The sequence below is a fragment of the Elephantulus edwardii genome, unplaced genomic scaffold (assembly GCF_000299155.1).
Source record: "Elephantulus edwardii isolate Elephantulus edwardi_28Jun2011 unplaced genomic scaffold, EleEdw1.0 scaffold00030, whole genome shotgun sequence".
NCBI classification, from domain to species: Eukaryota; Metazoa; Chordata; class Mammalia; order Macroscelidea; family Macroscelididae; genus Elephantulus; species Elephantulus edwardii.
In genome coordinates, this window is record NW_006399780.1 from 16,745,210 (window position 1) to 16,757,059 (window position 11,850).

Consider the following 11,850-nt stretch of genomic DNA (forward strand, 5'->3'; position numbering starts at 1 on the left):
CCTTTTCAGCAGGAAGTAGCTAAGAGAATACGCCATCCCCTTTTCCTTCTGAATCAGGGTGAAGTCTCTCTCAGGGAGGAGTGATAGGGAATGACAAAGGACACACTGACAAAGGAGAATAATCAGAACTGGCTTTGACAAGCACTGTGGCAATGGGACAATTAAAACAGACTTTCAAGGTGGGGGGAAAGAGGAATGAACTGGGGAGTAGGGTAGAGAAAATAGTGCAACAATGAATGACTGGAAACCCAAAATCTCTGTAAATGTTCATTTCAATTAATAAAATTTAATTAAAAAAAAAAGAAAAAGATTTGACTCTACCCTCAAAAGATATCCAGTTCCATAGTAAATAAAAGTCTGTGGAGGGAATTTTGGACATGATTTTGAAGGACGAAATTGTCTAGTCAGCTTTCAGGCATTCTGAGTTAATACCTGGCCAGACCATCTGGACCCAGAAGGCTCTGTCCTTGGAACACGTTAGCCTCTCTCAGAGCACTTCTGTTCCTGATTGTTGCTTGGTGTAACATCCTCCGTTTTGGTCAACAGTCACATAAAATATACTTTCCTTTTACTGCAGAAATTCAGGACATAATTAGTCAATGGCTTCACTTAGAATTCCCTGTACCAAGGACTGTGTGAACCACTTATAACAGGATTTGTTAGAAGGTGGGGAATGCTTTTCCTACAGAGGAAATAGTCTGCTTCCTGCTGATAGGAACCGATTAGATTTTCCCTTCTGCCCCACTGCCTGAGGCCTTGTCAGAACCTCTGCTTCACTCTGATAAACCTTTACAATCTCTCCTCTCTGGGGGTCAAGCATTTAGTTCTATGTATTTTGAACTGCTTTTGATATGTGCTGCCTCCTACATTCTCTCTGGAAAAAAAACAAGCTATCATTAATGATAACAGAGAGAACTGTCAGTACCCAGGTCCCATCAGGTTGCCCATCAGGCGACTCCATTATCTGTCAGAACAGAACTGCCCCATAGGCTTTTCAATAACTGATTTTTCAGAAATAGATCAGTAGTCTTTTGTTGGAGATATCTCTGGATGGATTTGAACCACCAATTTTTTAGTTAGTAGTCGAGTGTTTAACTATTTGTGACACCCAGGGACCCCTACATAGAAAACTGCTGCTACTCTGTGTGGAGTCAGAACTGACTCCTAGCTGACCCGCCAGGGGGTTTCAGAGGCAGGAGGAACACTGCCCAGTCTTGTCACATCCTCACAATTGTTATTTGAACCTGTTGTTGCAGCTACTGATTATCTGTATCATTGAGGGTCTCTGCGTACAAAACTCAGCAACTCACCTCAACACTGTAGAATTGGAATCAGCTCAGTGCTGACCCTCCAGCGAGTTTCCTGAGGCAGTAAATCACAAAGGAGATTGCCCATCTTTCCCTTGGAGTAGCCGATGGATTCCAACTACTTGCTGTTACGTTGGCAGAACAACTCCTTACCCACTGGACCACCAGAATTTCCTCCCTTAACTGGGAGGAAAAGAAAAGAGATGGTCATCAGGACTGGTACTATTGCTCTATGTGTGTATTGCCCTGATTCTGAATTTCTGAGCAGAAGCAACAGAGAGAGAGGTTACACGGCTGTCTTCTGAAAGAAGGAAACAGAATGTGAGTGAAGCCAAGCGCAGGCCCTGAGCTGAGGAGGGGCCTGCAGCTGGTCAGTTGTGGATGGGGATCAGGCTCTGACCCAGCTCCACCACTCCGAGGCGGTGTGGCCCCGGACAGGCCAGGTCACCCCTCTGTGCATTAGAACAGCATTAGTCACTGCCAGAGGAAGTTTTTAGATGTTTAAATAATATATAAGAGATACTATAACACTTGGTACTTAGTAAGTGCTCAATAAACATGTTCTGTTATTGTTGTTATGTACCATTGAGTAGGAACCAACCCATAGCTTGCCCTGCAGTGGATTTTCAGAGGTGGGATCAGACCTTAGAGAGGGACCTCATGCATGGGAGGGTAGAGAGACAGAACAAGAGAGGAAGACCCCTGATGAGATGGATTGATTCAGTGACTGGGGTAATGGGAGTAAGTGTATCAGATACAATAAAATTGGCACACTCACAAAAAAAGATTGGCATAAGATAGAGCAGGGTTTGGGGCTGTTGTACATTGGGTCGTTATGAGTCACAGGCTACTTGATGGCACACAACAACAACAACAACAACAACAACAACAACAACAATCACACAGGAGGAGGAGGAGATTGCCCTTCTGTCTCCTGTGGAACAACTGGTAGATTTGAAACATGTGCCTTCAGGTTGGCAGCACAGCTCCCTACCACTAAGCTACAGGAATTCCCTATCAATAAACATGAGATTTTGTTATTTTTCACTGTGGATGGTGTAAGTAGGTGTAAGTAGGGGGTAGGGGAGGAGGGAGGCGGGAGGGAGGTGGAGAATGAGGGAAAGCTTGGAGCAGATCTATTAAAACTGAGCACAGGTGTGAAGTGTCGCCTCGGCTGCTTTCTTGTTTCTGAAGTTGGAGCCTGAAATTCCCTGGGATGGAGAGATCCAGGAGCTCAGCTATTTCCTGCTCCTTGTCAAAGGGCATCAGCTCTGTGGGCCAAGCTGCAGCCCCAAGGATTGTCTTGATTCCTAGGAGACAGGTCTTAATTGGGTATCCTGGCTCTCTCTTATCTCAAGGAGTGTGGACAGAGTTGGGTCCAAAGGAAAGTAGCTTGGTCTTGTGATTTGAAGGCAGATTGGGAACTGGGAGAGTTTCTTCAGAATTATGAAACGTTCTTTGGTGAATTATATGTGGAGGGCACATGGCAAAGGCCAAACCTGCCACGAAGGGGAGTGACTGTCGAATCATCATCTGGACACTAATCGCAAGTGGAATGCTGAGGATCAGGGGTGTGGGACTTCTGAGACTTCCTCAGCCCTGCCTCAGTTTCTCAGAGGTCCTTCCTGCACACGCCTCCACTTTGCAGTCCACCTCCAGGCCTGGGACCCTACTCCTTTTATTCAGTTGTTAGTTTGTACATTTATCCAATCATTCTACTTATTAACTTAAATCTTTACTGAGTGTGTGCTATGTACCAGACACTTTGTTAGACACTCAGGACACTCAGTCATGGAGTTCTTCAGTCAGGCAGGTATGTTGTTGGGAGCCCTGGCATTGACTCCTTCTCTCAATGAAGTTATCTACAATAGATAGAACCCTGTCCAATCCTGCCTCACCCTTACAATCTCTGCTGTTTTTAAGTCTGTTTTGGCAGTAAATATGACAGTCTTTTTCATTGAAGGTCTTCCTCTCTTTGTTGGCCTTCTTTTCCAAGCATGATGTCTCTTTCTAGGGACTGGCCCTTCATGATTGCATTCTCAAAATCTGTGAGACAAAGTTTCACTATCCTTGCCTCAAAGGAGTACTCTGGCTGCATTTCCAAAACAGATTTGTTTGCTGTGTTGGCAGTCCATGGTATATTCAATATTCTTCACTAGCACCACAGTTCAAAGGCATCTATTCTTCTTTGGTCTTCCTTCAGCTTTCACATATATATTAAACTGAAAATACCATGACTGGATCAGGTACATATTATGTTGTTGTTGTTATGTGCTGTCAAGTTGCCAGTGACTCATGTTGTTGTTGATTGCCATCGAGTCGAGCACAACTCATAGCGACTAGAGTCAAAACAAAAGATCTAATGCCTTTCCATAATGCTTATCATTTCTCCAAGTTCATAGAGTTTCTGGAGGCATGTGGTTTAGGAAGTGAATGCCACTCCTGCTTCCAAACCTGTTTTACAACCGGAAGCTCCACTAAACACTGTCCACATTGGGAGACCATTCTGGTATTTGATACCCCAATGGCACAAGGTTCAGCATCACAGCAAATCCAGGTTACATTCATTACAGCACATTGACAAAGAGTGATGTACAAAGTGGAAGAGTGTCCTCCAGATATAACAGCACAAGTTTCATTTAGCAGTGGTTAAGTGTCGTCAAGTTGAATATGACTGAGAGTAAACTTTGCACAAAAGATCTGAATTCTGTTCTATAACTAAAATAATTTTTATACACTTATAGAGTTTAGAGAGTTTGTAGAGTTTCCAGAGGCATCTAGTTTAGGAAGTGGACGCCACTCCTGCTTGCCAGTATAAATCAAAATGGAAACTCATCCAAACATTGTACATAATGGGTAATCATTATGGTATTTGACAAGACTATGGAACAGTGTGCAGCATCACAGCAACAACAAATTGTTCAGTTCAGCAAACAGACAAAAGATTGCTGTGTCATTTAAGGGATATTCATTCAAAAATTATATTAAAGCAGACCTCTACCCTTGGTCAAAGTCTCAAGGACACCCGCTCTTGGGCAGAAAAGAGCAGTAACACACATCAAACACGACACCAAAAATTTCCCTTACATGACCTACGTGACTGCCATCAAGATGATAGCTAGCAGTCCAACTCCCAGAGTGAAGGCTCCGGGCCCTGGCCTGCAGTGCCATCCCCTCATGTGACTTATTGCAATCTTATATACAAAAGCTCTGAAGCTTGCCCTGTCCCGAGCCAGCCAGTCTCACTGACTCCAACACACCTACCCCCATTGGCCCAGTTACTGTATCAATCCATGTCATCCGGAATCTTCCTCTCCCATGCTGTCCCTCCACCCTTCTGATCATGATGTCCTTCTCTAAAGATCAGTCCCTCTTGGCCACGTCCCCAAAGTATGTGAGATGGAGCTTCAAAATCTTAGCCTCCAAGGAGAAACTTGGTTTCACCCTCTTCAAGACAGACCAATTTGTTTTCTTGGTGGTTCATGGTATGTTCAAAACTCTTCTCCAGCACCACAAGTCAAAGGCATTGATTCTTCTGTCATCCTTAGTCATTGTTCAGCTCTCTGATACATTTATGTAATAATCACAATAATCCCTTGAATGATGTAAAATTGCAACCACAACAGGTACCCAAAGGAGAGGCACAAACTTAAATGAGAGCTCAAGGAATTGGGAACATAATAACCTTGGCTTTGGAGCAGAGGGTTGTAAAGGAGTTAGTTAACTGGTGAAGGAAGAGAATTCCAGATAGAAAGAAGAGCATATACAAAGATCCCATGGTGGGACGGCATGAGGGTGCTGAGTACCAGTGATTAAAAAATCTGAGGGACTTGAGCATTGTATCGGATATGGAAGAGTGCTTTCAATAAGATCAAGTGCTAGAAGCAGTATCTTTGCTTTTTTATTTCATTATTATTTTTCTTTATTTTGTTGTTATGTGCTGTCAAGTTGGCTATGACTCATCATGATCCTGTGAACAATGCCTTTGAAACTTGCCCTCTCCTGAGCCAACCTCACCGCCTCTAGCACACCTGACCTTATTGTCACAGTCATTGTGTCAAACCATCTCCTCCAGGGCTTTCCTTTGCTGTGCTGATTCTCCACCCTCCATTGAGCGTGATGTCCTTATCCGAAGACCTGCCTCTTTTGACACTATACCCAAAGTATGTGAAATGGAGTTTTAAAATCCCTGCCTTCAAGGAGTAACGTGGCTTCACCCTCTCTGGGACAGACCTGTTCTCTTGGCAGTCCATGATATGTTCAATAACCTTTGCCAGCACTGCAGTTCAAAGATGTCAACTCTTTTTCTGTGATCCTTATTCATTGTTCAGGTTTCAGAAGCATAGCAAGCAATTGAGAAGACCATAGCCTGGATCAGGAACATCTTAATCTCTAGACTGACATCATTGCTTTATTGTAACTCTGATCACTGTCATGATTCTGGAGCAGTCCTTGACAGCAGATTTTCTCAAAGCAACTTGTCTTTTGAGTTCCTGACTGCTGGTGCCAAGAGTGTTGGTTGTGAATCTGAACAAAATGAAATAGTTAACAACTTCAATTTTCCCCCATTTATCATGATGTTGACTAAAAGCCAGGTGGTAAGGATCTTTGTTTTCTTGATGTTGAGGTGTAATGCATATTGAAGGCTGCAGTCTTCGATCTTCTGCAGCACTTGCTTCAAATCCTCCTTAGTTTCAATAAGCAAGGTTATGTCATCTGCATAATGCAGGTTGTTGATGAGTTTTTCTCCAATTCTGATGCCACATTCTTCTTCATAAAGTCCAACCTTCAAAATTATTTATTCAACATATAGATTAAAAGGTATAGAGGGGGAAAAAACATATCCTTGATGCACATTTTTCTTAATTTTGAACCATGCAGTGTTCCCTTGCTTTGTTCAGGTGATAGTTTCTTGGCATTGTGTAAGTACAATCAAGTGTTCTAGGACTCCAATTCTCAATGTTGGCCACAATTTATTATGAGTTGATAAAACACAGATAGACATCCTTCTGGTACTCTCTGCTTTCAGTCAAGATCCATCTGACCTCTGCATTGATATACCAAGTGCTATGGCCTTTTCTAAGCCCAACTTATATTTCTGGCAGTTCCTCTGTTGCTGTACTGTTCTAGTAATTTTTGGATAATCTTCAACAAAATTTTGCTTCCATGTGATATATTAGTGATATTGTTTGATAATTTCCACATTCTGTTGGATCAACTTATTTTTTGGAATGGGAATAAATACGGATCTCTTCTTTGCTAGAGTAGCTATGCTAATCTAAGTTAAACCACTGATTTTTTAGATAAACTTTTTATTGATTTTAAATTTTGTTTGTTATTTAAGTGAAGGTTTATAAAGCAAATGAAATTTTGATGAAATTTTCATTAAACCATTTATAAACATTTTGTTCCATAGCATTCATTAAAATATCCATAATTGCACTTTCCCTACTTCCTCCCTATAGTTCTGATTTCCATTAATCCTTCCATCACTCTCTTCCCTTTCTTTAGTGACATTGTGCTGATCATTCCCTTTTTGGATATTGGTTTTTTCCCTATTACTTAAATCCTTGGACGCAAGGATTCTGAAGCTCTGCCTGATATGCTTTGGGCATCTTGCAAGGAGGGACCAGTCCTTGGAGCGGAATGTCATGCTTGGGAGTTTGGAGGGACAGCACAGGAGTGAATTGATTCAGTGACTGAAGCAATGCAGGTAGGTGTGTCAGAGACAGTGAGGTTTGCACAAGACAGAGCAGGATTTAGGGCTGTTGTACATAGGGTTGCTATGAGTCATGGCTGACTTGAGGTCACACAACAGCAACAACAACAACAATAACAACAGCAACAACATCATCTTATTATAGCTTTTTATTTCTTTCAATTGGCAAAGAGACTCTGATGGATTGGGTGATAGCAAAATGTGTAGCTTTATCCAGGGTTATGTTAAATGTCCTCAGCAAGACATGCTACTAAGCATGAGAAATAAACTACTAAGATTCAGAGGATGGTGACATCACTAAAATTCTCAGAGATTCAGTTGTTGGGGTGTACCAGGATACAATTTCCATAGCAAATCAAGGGTCTTATTGGCATTTTGAAATATCTATGAGGCTTTTAAGTAATTATGGGACTAGACATAGTAGGAAGTAAGAATTTCAGTTAAGGAGATACCTCACCCTACCCATCATCTGGATTATCTATAAATACATGGGAATACTTACGAGTTTCTTGCCATAATCCATTTATCTATGGGTAAGTGCCATCTATGATATTGGCTAAATTTTAGACATCTGCTTCTTAGTTTCTTTTCATCACCCATGTGGAGGCTTGGTTATTTATTTACATAACACTTATGGATTGTGAAAGTCTGGCTCATACTTTGGGCATATTTCCATGAGGGACCAGTCCTTGTAGAAAGACTTCATGCTTGGAAGACTGGAGTGTCAGCATAAGAGAGGAAGACCCTGAATGGGATGGATTGACACAGTGACTGTAGCAATGGGGCCAACTCAGGTGTGTTAAGAAATGATGAGCTGGGCACAGGGACTTAATCTTTAGAAGGTCCCATTCATCAACTGACTGGAAAAAAACCCAACCAACTTTTGGAAATACCATTTCAGACAAGGATCTAATATAAAAAGTTTGCAGAACCCTACAGGGTTTCCACAAGATAAAGACTAATAACACAATTACAAAATGAGCAAAACACATGGAAAGACCTTTCAGAGAGAAAGATATTCAGATGACCAACAGATACATGAAGAAATGCGCAAAATAACTGGCAATAAGAGAGATACAAATCAAACCCACGATGAGATACCATCTCGCTTCAGTAGTGGTGGCAAAGTTTGACAGGACAGCAAGTAATGAATGTTGGAGAGGATGTGGTGAAATAGGAACTCTTATACATTGTTGGTGGAATTACAAAGTGGTACAACCACTCTGGAAGGCAGTTTGGCATTTTTTTAAAAAAGCTGAACATAGAAATTCTATATGATCGAGCTATTCCACTGCTTGGAATATACCCTGAGAAAATGAGAACTGAGGTACAAACAGAGGCTTATATACACCAATGTTCATGACAGTGTTATTCACCATTGCAAGAATATGGAAACAGCCCAGATGTCCAACCACAATCAGATGTGTTGAGAAATTATGGTACATTCACATGATGGAATACTACACAGCATTCAGGAACAATGATCTTGTAAATGATTTCCCAACTTGGGAGGGACTAGAAAGCATTATGCTGAGTGAACTAACTCAATTCCATGAGGACGAATATGGTATGAGACCATTACTGCAGAATGTGTATGAGGATCCAAGGGGGAGAGGGGGGAGCAGAGGGTGAGGATGGGGGGAAGGATGTGGTTAATCATAAGGTCATACAATTTGATGGGTAGAGTGAGGGATTGGTAAAGGAAATGGGAAAAATATGTTTTGAAAAACAATGTATATGAACTTTGTAAGTAAACAAGTATAAAACAAAAATTTTATTTGAAAAAATAAAAGAGATGGGCTCAGATAGGGCAGGGTTCAGATCTATTGTTCATAGGGTCTCTATGAGTGGTAGTTGACTCTATGGAGTAAAACAACAACATCAGCTATGATCCCGGCATGCCACTGCTCCTTGTGTCCCCAGAGCTGGGTGAAGGTGGGAGAGGGAAGTCCCATCTCTGCTACATAGGCATACTGATGACAGCCAAGGAAATAAACCTGTCTGTCTCAGGAGAAACTCAGCCAGAATGCTCATTGGCCACATTCTTTGGGCATGCTATCAGGAAGGGTTAGTCTCTGGAGTAAAAGACTTTACCAATTTTGCTTGGTCAAGTTGAAGGTCATTGACAAACAGCAGGATCCTCACGGGATGAATTGATATGGTGCTTCCAGCAATGCGCTCAAGCACAGCAGAGATTGTGAGGATGGTGCAGGACCGGGCAGGATTGCTATTCTGAGTCAGAACTGGATTAATGACAACAATACGTCTCATGGTGAGACTTCAGGCCTTAGCAGGCAGATGAAAAGAGAGAATGTTTTCGGTTAATGAGAAGGGCATTTGCGTTCCTAACCACTCCTCCTTAAAGAGTACAGCTTGTTGTTTTGTTTTTTTTTTTGCATTAAAGACTTTAATTTAAATTATGAGATTAAATTGATTTAAATTATGATATTTTCAATTTAAGAATGAAAGAGTGAAAAAACTGGGAAAATAAGAGAATCCCCAAACTAAAAAAAACCCAAATCAGAACACAACTAGTTGTGCAGCTCTAGAGAACTTAATAAAAAGTAAATCAACTTTTAAATCAGTTAACTTTGGCATCTGAATACAAAATTTTTATCAGTATTAACTATGTAGATGACTACTAAGGGATGTGCAGCATTTTGAAAATTTCTGTGTGTCCTTTATATGCATGTTTGCTACTGAGTTCTGTGGTAATTGCCTCTTTTCAAGCAGATACAGTTTTCTTTGTCTTCTGATTGTCCATCTCTGTGTTCTGGACTCTCACAGAACTCAGATTTCTGACTGAGTATGAGTGTACTTTTGTATTTCCAGAGACACATCTTCATATCCATCAGGTTTTTCAAGCATCTTGAAAAGATAAGAAAACTTATAAAGCAGGAATATGGTGCTTAATCTTGCTCAGGGCAAGATCTATTTACTTCAAACCATTCATCTATGCAGCCTTTATGATATATGCACAGACAGGGCAGTTGTGCTATTTTATCTCCCTGCTGCAGCTCTTCCAGGCATATTGCACATTCCCCAACATCTTTACTCAGTACATCCTCATTATAAGTTATTCTTGGCTTTGTTAAACACATCAGAAGATGCAAGTCCATTTCCTCTGAGGGTACAAATTTTGAGCATACAGGGCACTTAAATCCTCCAAACGTGCGGCGACAGGTGAGCTGGCAAGAAGCCGATGACCAGGCGCGGCCCGCCGGGGCCCCCGCCCGCTGGCCGGTCCCTGCCGCCGCCACATCCTCGGGGCTGCTGTGCACGAGTTCTGCGAGCCGAGCCCTGCGAGCCGAGCCGTACGGGCCGCTGCTGCTGTTGGGGATGCTGAAGGAGGACTGCGCGGCGTGGGCGCCCGACGCCACGGAGCCCACGGCCTCGCCGAGCGAGCGGCTGCGTGGAGCCCCAGCTTGTTTTCTTTTTAAAATTTTTTTTAAAAATTTATACTTGTTTATTTACAAAATTTGAATGCATTGTTTTTCAGATCAGATTTTGCCGATTATTTCCCTCACCCTCCCAATTATCAAATTGTACAACCCCATGATTAATCCCCCCGCCCCTGCACATCCTCATCTCCCTGTTTCCCCTCCCCCCCCCCCTTGGATCATTCTACAGTAATGGTTTTATGCAATATTTGTCCCTGTGGGACTGAGTTCACTCAGCATAATGTTCTTCAGTCCCTCCTAAATTAGGTAATTTACAAAATCATTGCTCCTGTGCTGCGTAGTATTCCACTGTGTGACTGTACCATAATTTCTCAGTCTATTAGATTGTGGTTGAAGAAATGCTCCAAATCACTGGCAATAAGAGAGATGCAAATCAAAACCAAAATGAGATATCATCTCGCTCCAGTAGCTGTGGCAAAGTTTAACAGGGCAGCAAGTAACAAATGTTGGAGAGGATGTGGCAAGATAGGAACTTTTATACATTGATGGAGGGAGTGTAAAATGGTACAACCATTCTGGAAGGCAGTTTGGTGATTCCTCAAAAAGCTGAACATAGAAATTCCATATGACCTAGCTATTGCACTGCTTGGAATATACCCTGAGAACTGAGACACAGAGACTAGTACATGTTCATAGCAGCTTTATTCACCATCGCAAGAACAGGGAAACAGCCCAGCTTTCTTGTTGAGCTGCCTCTGACCCTTCCGATGTGAATGCCTGAGGACGGGACCTGCACATCCTGCTTCTCTCTTGACCTTCTCGGGGTCCAGCAGGTGCTGCACCCACAATGAGTGATTGGAGGGTGGTGGCCGCATGGGTCCGAGGGAGAGAGAACAGTATTGAGAGAGGGCAACGGAGGACTGAGATGAACGGACACAGGCAGAAAGGGATGGGCACCCTGGGCTTTTTGGTCCCCATTTCTCCTGCTGGGCAGACCCCCCTGACACAGACACCTGGAGTGGCACTTCTTTCTGCCTCAGCCTGCCCTCCTCCTGGCACAGGACACAGAGCCAGCTCAGGGGTCACTTTCAGTGGTCTCTTGTCTCAGGTTGCCTGTTCATCTGACCACTTAGTTCTAACTCTGAGCACTCACATGCTCAAACATGTACCACAACTCCCCATTCCTGCTGAGTCATGGATAAACACCTTCAAGGTCTGTGTATTAGTTCCCTAGGACCAAAGTAATAAAAGACTACACGTAAAGACAGAAATGTATTGTCTCACGGTACTGGAGACCAGAAGTCCAAATCAGATATAGTCTGTGTTCTGAGGGCTTGGAGAGAGGACTATTCCCACGCTTCTCTCCTACCTTCTGGTGGTTCCCAGTAATCTCTGACATTTCTTATTTTATTAGTACATTAAC

The 11,850-nt window shown here is 42.5% G+C and overlaps 1 pseudogene; it reads right to left on the reverse strand.

Annotated features, from left to right (window-relative positions):
- Positions 1 to 9,935: 9,935 nt before the first annotated feature.
- LOC102876283 lies at positions 9,936 to 11,302 on the reverse strand (annotated as a pseudogene).
- Positions 11,303 to 11,850: the final 548 nt, after the last annotated feature.